The 10,198-nt window shown below is 43.1% G+C and overlaps 1 protein-coding gene across 1 annotated transcript in view; it reads right to left on the reverse strand.

The window, feature by feature from the left end:
* The window catches only part of tet2 (tet methylcytosine dioxygenase 2), a 30,363-nt gene extending 27,839 nt beyond the window's left edge, over window positions 1-2,524 (reverse strand). Inside the window, exon 1 of the mRNA XM_056409932.1 lies at window positions 2,173-2,524. The gene's annotated coding sequence lies outside the window, so the exon portion shown is untranslated. The remainder of the gene's footprint in view (window positions 1-2,172) is intronic.
* Window positions 2,525-10,198: the final 7,674 nt, after the last annotated feature.

A 10,198-nucleotide genomic window follows, 5' to 3' on the forward strand; every position in this document is an offset into this window, starting at 1 on the left:
ACCTGATCTCAACAATCTTTCTGAGTACTATGGAGAACACCCGTGCTACAGCCCTCGTGTTGACTCTACACAGTCAGTGACCGTGCTTCACATATCAAAACACATGCCGTAGCGTCAGAGGGATAACCGCCATTGTTGGTTGGCAAGTTTCCTGACTGCTCAGTGTAGGAAAATAAAAACCGTGATTCTCTTCCACTACAAACAGATCATTTTCAGTGGAGAGTAAGAGAGTGAGTGCTGTATGTAGTGTTGGGGCTGCATACTCATCCACACAAATGCACCATGGAAACACAAGCATGCTTAATTCAGAAGGGGAATAGGAGTGTTTGGCTGTGATAGAATAATGTTCTCCTTTGTCTGTCGTCATCAGCTGTTCACATAAAAAAAGCTTGGTGATTGTCTTCAGGTCATTTGACAAGCAACTGACCTCATTTTGACTTCACTGCCTTTTCATCTTCTCTGAAGCCCCTTGTATGCATGTAATTCACTCAATGTCACAGTGAACAGCAACAAGTAACTAAGGTTCAGAGAAAAATGTAGACTGAAGTCCTGCATTGCTCCTGTGGGCACTGTTAAACTACAATGCCCAATTTAAGGTCAGTCTTTATATTCCCCCTTTTACTCTACTTTTTTCCTGAGGCTATTCTGTGGTGACATTATGACTGTAGTCAGTAGAATACACAAGCCCAATACACAAACCGGAGTCACATCAGTTATAATCTAATGGCCCATTCAGATGTTAATCTTAGAGTAGCACTTAGTGAATTCAGAAAAAGAAAAGAACTAACAACCTATTAGCTATTTGCTAATTGAGATAAGACCTGATGGCCATTAACACATCTGGATGTAAATGTTGGATTTAACGAGTGTATTTCTAAAACAAGTGCATGCTAACACTAAATCAAACTGTCCCGGTATGAAGGCGTTTACCTCACTGTTTTACTCCATTATTGTAGTTTACTTCTCTATCTGTGCAAGTCACCATGCTGGTTTTCTACTCCAATTCCGTTTTGAGATGATTACAGGATCACACGCAGCAACGCACAGAAAGCACGTTCCTCTTCGTATTCTCAATAATCTATTTGTCAATAGCTCTGTTTCCATAAGAACACAGCAGGTATTGACGTGACCTTTGACTGCTTGTGCTCCATTAAAAACATATAATACTGTCAAGTATCGCTTTGGTTTAGTTTCTCGACGAAGTTTCGTCAACTTCTTTGATGAATAGGATGTTTCTTCGACTGGCAACAATCACCTCTGCCATTCTTGTTCCCCCTAATGGTGCAGTGGGATAGAGTTTCATTTCCTACAGAGCTTTCTGACCTTGTCTGCCTTCATTACACTGGGCCACCACAATTCTCTTCTCTTCCCTTCTGCTCGGGATTTGCCTTTGTGTCTGCTTGTCTTTCCGTGGTGAAAGCAATGAAAGCTGATTAACAGAGATACACAAAGCCAGAAGCTATTTCAGCTCTACTGCTGTGCAGGCACTAAGCACTTAGTGCTGCACACGTCCAGGTTGGACTTTTACTCTCCTACATCTAGTCTCCCTGCTGAACAGCACAAACAAACACATACACAGCCATGGATAGGAAACTGAGAAGCTACAGGGGATAACACTGCCTGCATCTAAACACATTTAATGAAAAATACCATCAATCTGTAATAACTAATAATTACACATAAATGTAAAAAAATGCAGGGTTTCACCTCTAAAAACAAATACACTCCCACAAACACACATATAACACACTTTTATATACATATATGTGCTTGCTATTTAAAAAAAAAAAAGCAAGGTTGAAATGTTGAGGAAAGAAAGAGCACTATAGAGGCATTTAAATTAAGCTTAAAGAAAAACTCCTGGACAAACAGTCTAAGTACACCATTTTCTATGATGCATTCAAAAGCAGCAATAATGTGGAGGGAACACAGAACACACAGGAAAACACAGAAGGTGTCTTTTCAGATTCAGCTGGCAAAAAAAAGGAGAAAGAAAATCGTCAGCCATGTTGGAGTAGCTTTATCTAATATCCCCTCCTTATTATGTTGAGTCTTGCTCTTACGGTGGGGGACATTTGCTATACCTCGCCTCATACAAAAATACCCAGAATACACCCAGTGTTAAAGGGGAAGAGCGTAAGCAGAGTATTAACACAGTAAGCAAATTCTCACCTCCTTTTTACGTCCCTCCACTTTGTAGAAATTCCAACAAACCGTCTGGATCTCCTCTTTAACAAATCCTAAAGGGCAGCCATCTTGCCTCCTTCTGTTCTTCTATGAAACAGACTATCCTCCACATCAATATTCATAGAAAACCAGTCTGACGTCGACTCTCATCATCAGGAGCCTGGGTGTCGCTGTTTTGCCGGCATGAGAAGCACATTCGTATGTGTTTCTGGTGTAAGGCAGCAGAGGTGGCGAGTAGGGAAGATGTTGCCGGTCAGGGGGGGAGAGCCTTACTTTGCTGGCAAACTCAAATAATCACAAAATCACTTTCCTGCTGAGTCCTTCCCACACAAAGAGACAGGTTTTCTTTCCCTCCTCTGCTCCCTCCTCTTTTTTTCTTCTTCCCTCAGCCGCACACAATAGTGAACACTATGATGGCTGCCCTGAAGCACCGGAGTGGATTCAGTGAGCAGGACAGGACTTTACCCCCGGTGCACTTTATGTTGAATATTGCACCGTCCTCAACTGTCTGACTGCCTCCACCCCCTTCCTTTCCTCAGACAGGAAGCCAAGTGACTCAGGGTTTTTCCCTCCCTTTTCGCCCCAACTATTTTGACTTCCCTCTTTCATTTTCTTTCTTTCTCTGATTGCAGAAGTTCCCCCGTTGTGTAATACCTCTCATGTTGGAGAGCCTTGCAGCAACAAACAGAGGTGGCCAGTTTGGAGTCCAACCAGTTGAGCAATGCACTCATTTCCAACGGCTGTGTCTTATTCTGGCACACCCCAGAAGGCTGTCTGTCTTTCAGAGCGTACGACAACTCTCCAGCCTGCATACTTTGCTTCATGCGTCTGCCAAGATTCACCTCCTGTTGACACTGGCCACGTGGGCCTGAAAGAGATAGAGAAAGAAGTGTGAGAGAGGAAGGGACTTTAAAGAGCGACTTAAAAGACTAAGTCAGCCCTGGAAGGTTGTTGGAATGACACACGTACAACTGCACTAAATATTCTGCTGAGGTTGTTGTTGGTTTCTGTGTAATGTCCGCATGCAGAGCTGTACAGCTAAGCAATCATTTAGTTTTTACTTCTTTGATATTAAAGGTCTAAAAAAGAAAATCCCACATACAGGTCCAGGGATGTCTGCAATACAATTTAGAGAATGTAAGTTTTAACACATTTTTCCACAATATTTTTTTGAACATTTGTATTATGTTGACATAACTTCATGGTCATAACTTTTACCACACTGCTCAATAGTTAGTGGCACCCCCATTCACTTGACTATTTAATTATTCTTTACTTTACTAAGAGGTTGGTCTGAAAATAATCTCCCTTTAGCTGCAGTTCAGGTTTAAATGGAGACCCCCACCTCTTCCCACCAGCCCCTGCCTATGTGCAGTGGCATTTGTTGACTCAATAGTTTCAGGCTCAGAGCAGAAAAGGAGATTTGTTTTACACAAAATGGGGGAGGGGAAGCGGCAGAGAGAGGAAGGAGGAGTCACTCTCGCTGCGACTCAGATCCTGTTAAGACAAAATAGAGAATTTTACATCAGCTCAGTCTCATTTCTTTACATAACTCGGTTTTTAATCATGTGAAGCAGGACGTTGAACTGTTTTTGCTCTTAAATCTCATAACACAGTTGCAATTAAGTCAAAGTGGGTCATTCTTGCTGCCTACCCTCATAAAACTATGATCAAAAAGGAGTATAGATTGTATAGATGTGAAAAGAACCTGCAAAACATTTAAGTAAGAAGTTTCTGATATGTTGAGTGTGAATACACCACGACAGTAAACAACATTTACTCAACATTCCACTTTTGTGTCAGGCACATATATTATATGATAGTATTCTTTGAATCAATAAATAATGGTATAGTTTTATAGCAACTGAGCTCTTATCAGAAACGGTGCTATTTCTGGTTGAAATGACAGAATATTTCTGGAGTGTTCCGGTGACTGCTGACCGTGGCGTGTTTATGCCTGTTTGTAGTTAATCCTTGTTTGAACAGACTAAAGTAATGTGAACTGCAGCTAGGGAGCATGTGACCACACAATTTAAATACCCAGACGAGTTATGAAGATTGGAGGAGGGAATGAATGAAAAGCCCCTACTCCAACTGCAATTCCGACTTCTTTGAGCAAGGCAGCAAACTTACCAATGGAGTGTGCCAGTGATCACTGCTGCAGGGCTTTCAGTGGCTGTTTGGACTTGTCAGTTTCCTTCTATCTCCCTGGCCTCGCTCCCTCAGTTGTCAACAAGAAAAAAGAACTTGTCTGGTTAGATTTGACATTATTGTAATGGCTGTCCATATAAAGAGATCTATATGTTCAGTTAGCTGCATGAAGGTCAAATTCAAAACAACTTTTTATATTATCAGGCAATAAGCTTGTGTACTTGTTTCTCCTTCTAAATAAATGTAATCATGTGTTACTGTTTAACCGATCAGGGTTTGATTCTCCAAAAGTGCAGCTGGTGCATTCATCAGTTCTTATCTTGCTTGCGACATAAACCGGCCACGTTGCCTTTTGGTAAGTGTGCCGGCGGTCAGGCAGGAAAGCTCTTTGCCATGGCTGCTCCCCCTAAAAGCCACTGTAACTTGTAAATCAGAGATTATCTTGTCGTTCCTCTCACCTTGTCACATTTCAAAGGACTGGAGGCGTGGGCCGTCACCTCGTCTGCAAACACAGAGCTGTGGCCTCACGCTGACCCAGGGTCATCAAAATTTAGGCACACTTGTCACTTGACTGTTTTCACACCTAAAGATGATAATGACCATTAGAGAGTGTTTTTCTTGTGGGCCCAGTGCTCTTGTTGATTTATGCAAACAAAACCAAGGCAGCATCTTATACTGGCTACTCAGGTCAAAGCTCCAGGTCTCTGGACCTAGGATCCGTGTGTCACTATAAGCCACGCGCTGGTTTATAGCCCTCCTCCCTGGACCGACAATGTTGTTCTTTCATGAAGAAATGTGGTAAATCATGAGCTCACATTATCAAGCTGGGTGGTGAAACCACGAAGGGAAATGAGTCACTTTTCAACATTTTCCTTGCCATGTGAAAAAATGCAACTGCAGTCAAAAATCAGAAAGTCTATTGAATGACAACACTTATAATTTGACGTTCAATTGCTACATTTCCTTGCAGCTTCTAGGTGCACGATGCTGCACACGGACGCAGAAGAGATTAGAGAGCTGAACTAATGTTTTTCGCAAACTTGTGGAATTCTTATAGACGATGTAAAGTTCTTGGTAACCTTAATATGTTTAGATTAATTAAGCACTATATTCTGTTTTAAATGAACAACTGCCTTTAATCTCAGTTCTTAATGTTTTTATTCTTTTCCATGTTGTGCTCTATGGCGCCAACATGATTGTTTAATGTACACATTAAAATATACATTTATACATGATCACCAAAATAGATTTGTAATAAATCTATTTATTTAACAGGAGCATGGACTCAAGTGGCTTGCAAAAAGAGTTTTCTATTGTTTTGTCATTTCAACGCAAATAGTACGCTTTAAAACAACCTAAATATTTGTACTGAATGTGGATTGAAAACATTTGTAAACACCCTTTTCTCTTATTTACCCACCTTCCTGTGAACGGGACCTCACTTTGCTGCCTTGAAAGGTTTTTATATTTGGTGAGAGTAATTTGGTCCTAAATAAGGTGGAGACACCAATAAGTTGAGACTGATTGGTGACTAAAGCATTGATTTACGGCTTTCTTTACGTTGGTGGGAGAAAGGGGTGACATCTGAGGCGCGACAGAGCCACTAGGGCTCGTTGTGAAGCTGAGAAAAGCAGCACTTCTCACAGGCACCAGTGGTGTTAGCACACATCTCACCTGGGGCAATACAAACACACATACAAACCCTCGGTAGGGTAATAACTAGGTATCCTCTGCCTGGGCCAATACACAAGTGACTGACCACAGGATTCCCCCCTAACAAGATGTCACCCACTGCTGCCCCTCCTCCTGTAGTTATCTTAAAAGACAAGGGAGAGTCGTTAGTGTGGGTCTCACATAGCGTAATTGTTTGAGCCACAGCAGGGGGTCTGGGACAGAGTGGTAGGGGGCTGGGGTTTAAAGAGGGAGAGTAACTGGAAAATAGTTATTTTACATTATAGAGCTCCAAAAAGCAACACATTTAAAACATATTTAGCTGTTTCACACTAGTTCACACACCCTGCACATTTGTAATTGCAGGACTTTGGTCCCGCCTCACAATGCCTCTCTGTCTGCGGTGTGTGTGCCACCTAACGATTGACAGAGTTCCTCCCCAGACACAGCAGGGTTGGACAAGGCCAATCACGGCCTGCCACATTTCCCATGGTGACCGACTGCTGCTGAGAAGTTTGAGAGCTGGTTCCCGCATTCAGGCTGCAGATGCTTCCATCCTCCCCGAACACACCGCCCCCGGCATCTATTAAGTGCGGGGAAGCCCTTTTTACCAGGTGTGTGATATATAGCCTCTCACCCACCTCTCCAGCTATGGATCCCAGAGGGGAATCACCACTGGGCCCCCGGGGGCGCCCGTTTGGTTCACTGCATGAGACGATTTCTTGTGTCATTGCCGATAAAGCAAACAACTTAAATCACAAGAGAAAGGACAGAAAAAAACTCTGTCTGTGGTTGAACAAACACTCCCCTTTGTAAATAGACACGTAGAATAAACATGTTACACATATTAGCGTCATGGAGTGAAGTAAAGTAATCACATGTCGCACAGTGTTCAGGATTAGTATTGACAAACCGCAAGCTCTGGAAGCATGGAGGCCTGTTTGTGAACTACATTGACTGGTGTTTGGCAGGGAGCGGATGATGACCCCTGCTGGTGAAGCATGCTGACCTGCAATGCATCTGATCCTCCTTTTAAAGATTGAGTGTCGCAGTAATACTGGCCGTTGTGGGGGGTTTTTCCTTTGTTTTTTTACAAATTCCACCTTAACTTTGGTAGTTTCATATATTTAATGTGATTCTTCCCACTTTGCCATTACAGAGAAACGTGATGTAGAATGAAAAGCACCAACATGTTACCGTATTCATTGTAAACTAATTGCACGTGTAATTGACTGCCTATTCCTATTTAAATGCTGTGTTATTCCAACACAGACGTATTGTTTAAAAAAAAAAAAAGTAAACATTGAACGTTTGCACCTAGCTCAGCAGCTACATGGCTTCGATGAATATGACGGTAGACAATGCACTTGCTCAGGATTGTTGATCAATTCAGGGCTCTCAAGTTTTGAAGACAGGCAAGAGTGACATTTCCATCAGCCCCCCCCCCCCCCCCCCGCAGAACGACATTTTCGGATATCAGTCAGTCGCGCGCAATTCCAGGATGCTTTATTTTCATTGGTTGCTGGATTAAATCTTACCCAGATACAACAGATACGGCTTTTTTTTGTCGCCCATTTCTTTTTTTTGATTGGCTGATAAGTGGCACCTTACAGCAGAACTCCAGGGGAGCGCTTGATTCCTCCATGGTGAGGGCAGCGCGGCCAGCTCATGTTTGCGCGCTGCGGCACATTAAAACATTCAATTGCCGAGTTTTTTTCAGCGTGAGAAATACGATGTGTGGCGGGAGTGCGTGAGTTAAGACCGAAAGTGTCACGCTCAATGCGTGACACTTGAGAGCCCTGTCAATTTGTTGGTCAGCCTGGAAGGATGCACAACCAGTTGCATGCAACTCAACAGGCTGCCCGGCAGCAGCTGCATCCTCATTGCTTATCTTTGCATTGGCAGCTGAGGCTTCCCTTCCAGATAGCACGGACATGAAATCTTCCCTTCACCTGCACACAGCGCAACACAACTGCCGCCCCCCAGCCATGTTGTCTATCACCAGACAAACCTCCCTTACCCTGAACTGCCAAACCATAAAACACTTAAACCTGACAGGAAATAAGAAGAAAAAAGAAGATAAGCAACAGTGCGACGAGATGGTGGCTATAAGGCTCAGATTAAGGCATCCAGAGCAGAATTCCTCCAGACGGGAGGAGACAGTCTGGCATTACGGTAATTTAAGGGATGTTGTGCAGCAGCAAAGATGTGCTTGTGTATGTAGCGTAACAGCTGTGCCGTGACACATAAGCCCCCCCACCCCTCCGCAGCCCATCACTGATTGTGGCAAGTCCTTGGCTGTGACCTTGCTCTCTCACTGCCCACGCTATTTTGAGCAGGAGATGGTTGACGATCAATTTCAGCTGCGAGTGTGCTGCGGAGGAAGGCAGCATATGGTTAGACATGACTTACGCACAAACACGAGCGCTCCCCACCAAGCACTTACATAAATTATCATGTTTTGGGGGGGGGGGGGGCGGGGGGGTGTCAGTAGCGGTGGTTGCAGGTCTGCGGTTTTGCAAAGAAAGGATTAAAAAGGGGATGTGGCGAAGAAGTAAAGCTTGGAGCCCAACAAATGGGAAACACCTTTTTTCTTTAAAAGGCAATTTGGGGTTGACTTTTTCAAGGTATTAAAGGATAGGTTAACTTTGTTGTTGTTGTCTTAAAACAATAGGCACATGCTCATATGTAGATTGAAACAGGTGTTGCATGCTGTAATCATCCCTCCTGTTCGTGCAGGCAAAATAATGATTTCTTTCTAACATCATTCCAATGCACGTGACGGGGGACGCAATCTACAGTCTCCCAACGTTTATCTGAAGCTACTATCAGGCTTCAGTGGTCTGAGTTAATCAAAGTAGATGTCCTAGCCAGTGTCATATAGAATATTTTTGAAATTACAAAGATACAAAAATATTAGATTGTATAGCTATATGCACGGCTAATGAAGCTACAATTAATGTCGGCCCTTGGTTCAGTCCCTCGTTCTCAAATCCATTGCACCTCTCTATCTCTAATATTCCTTCTGACACATCACCGTATTACTTCATTATTATTTGTAGACTCAGATGGCATGAAAAAAAGAAAAACATCACAATTTCTTTGCTTTTTAACCCTTGTGTTGCCTTCGGGTCATTTTGACCCGATTCAATATTTAACCCTCCTGTCGCCTTCGGGTCAATTTGACCCGATTCAATGTTTAATGTCGGTGTTCTTTCGGGAGTCAACAAACAAACATAAAGTACCTCACACTTAAACTTGGAAAACAATATTAATTCTAATAATTTTCTGGAGATTTTAATAGCTGGGGTCATATTGACCTCAAGGGTAAAATATGTTAGTAAATATAAAGGTAACAGGAGGGTTAAACATTGAATCGGGTCAATATTGACCCGAAGGCGACAGGAGGGTGAAACATTGAATCGGGTCAAATTGACCCGAAGGCAACACAAGGGTTAAAAGGAGCAAGATACGAGATATTGGGAGCATTACGATTGCCTAAACGGCTCTCAAAATGGCGACTCCCGAGCCGACGGCTCATAGAGCTAACCGTGTTTACCTGAGGGAGAACCCGAGGATGGCTGCTACGCTTCTGCAATGACGCCATTGGGTGGCATTATCAGCTGAAATCGCCATGCAGAGCGGCCGGTCGTGAGCCAACAGTGAGGCCTGCTCACGTGCACTAACATGCACTTCAAGAATGCACACCTATGACAACAAAATAGGGAGTCGCTCGGATAACAACACACACACACACACACATATACACAGGAAGGCTGACTTTATTCTCTTCTCAGGGAGATATTACTCCACTATATCTGTAATATATTTCTCCTTTAAGCAGACATTGTGGGCGGTGTGTAAATCCTTTGGATGTGTCAAATCTGCAGGATGCAACAAGCAGAAAGGATATTAGAATCTGTGTGCTGTGCTCTAACCTCTGACCTTCAGCTACCGTCCTGCACAGCAGAGGTTCAAGATGATTATCGAATGCTGAACGTCTGTCTTTTAGTTTTCTGATGTGGTTGTGATAAAAGAGTAATCTGGATGAGCTTGACCTCAGGTTGTACCAGTCATGTGACTGGTACAACCTCATAATAATGCATCTCAGTACAAGTGTTGTTGACCAGATTAAGATGTCAACAAATATGGTGTGTAACAATGATCAGTTAAAGCCGTGATTCAGAAG

Source organism: Pseudoliparis swirei, chromosome 24 (assembly GCF_029220125.1).
Source record: "Pseudoliparis swirei isolate HS2019 ecotype Mariana Trench chromosome 24, NWPU_hadal_v1, whole genome shotgun sequence".
In the NCBI taxonomy this organism is placed as follows: Eukaryota; Metazoa; Chordata; class Actinopteri; order Perciformes; family Liparidae; genus Pseudoliparis; species Pseudoliparis swirei.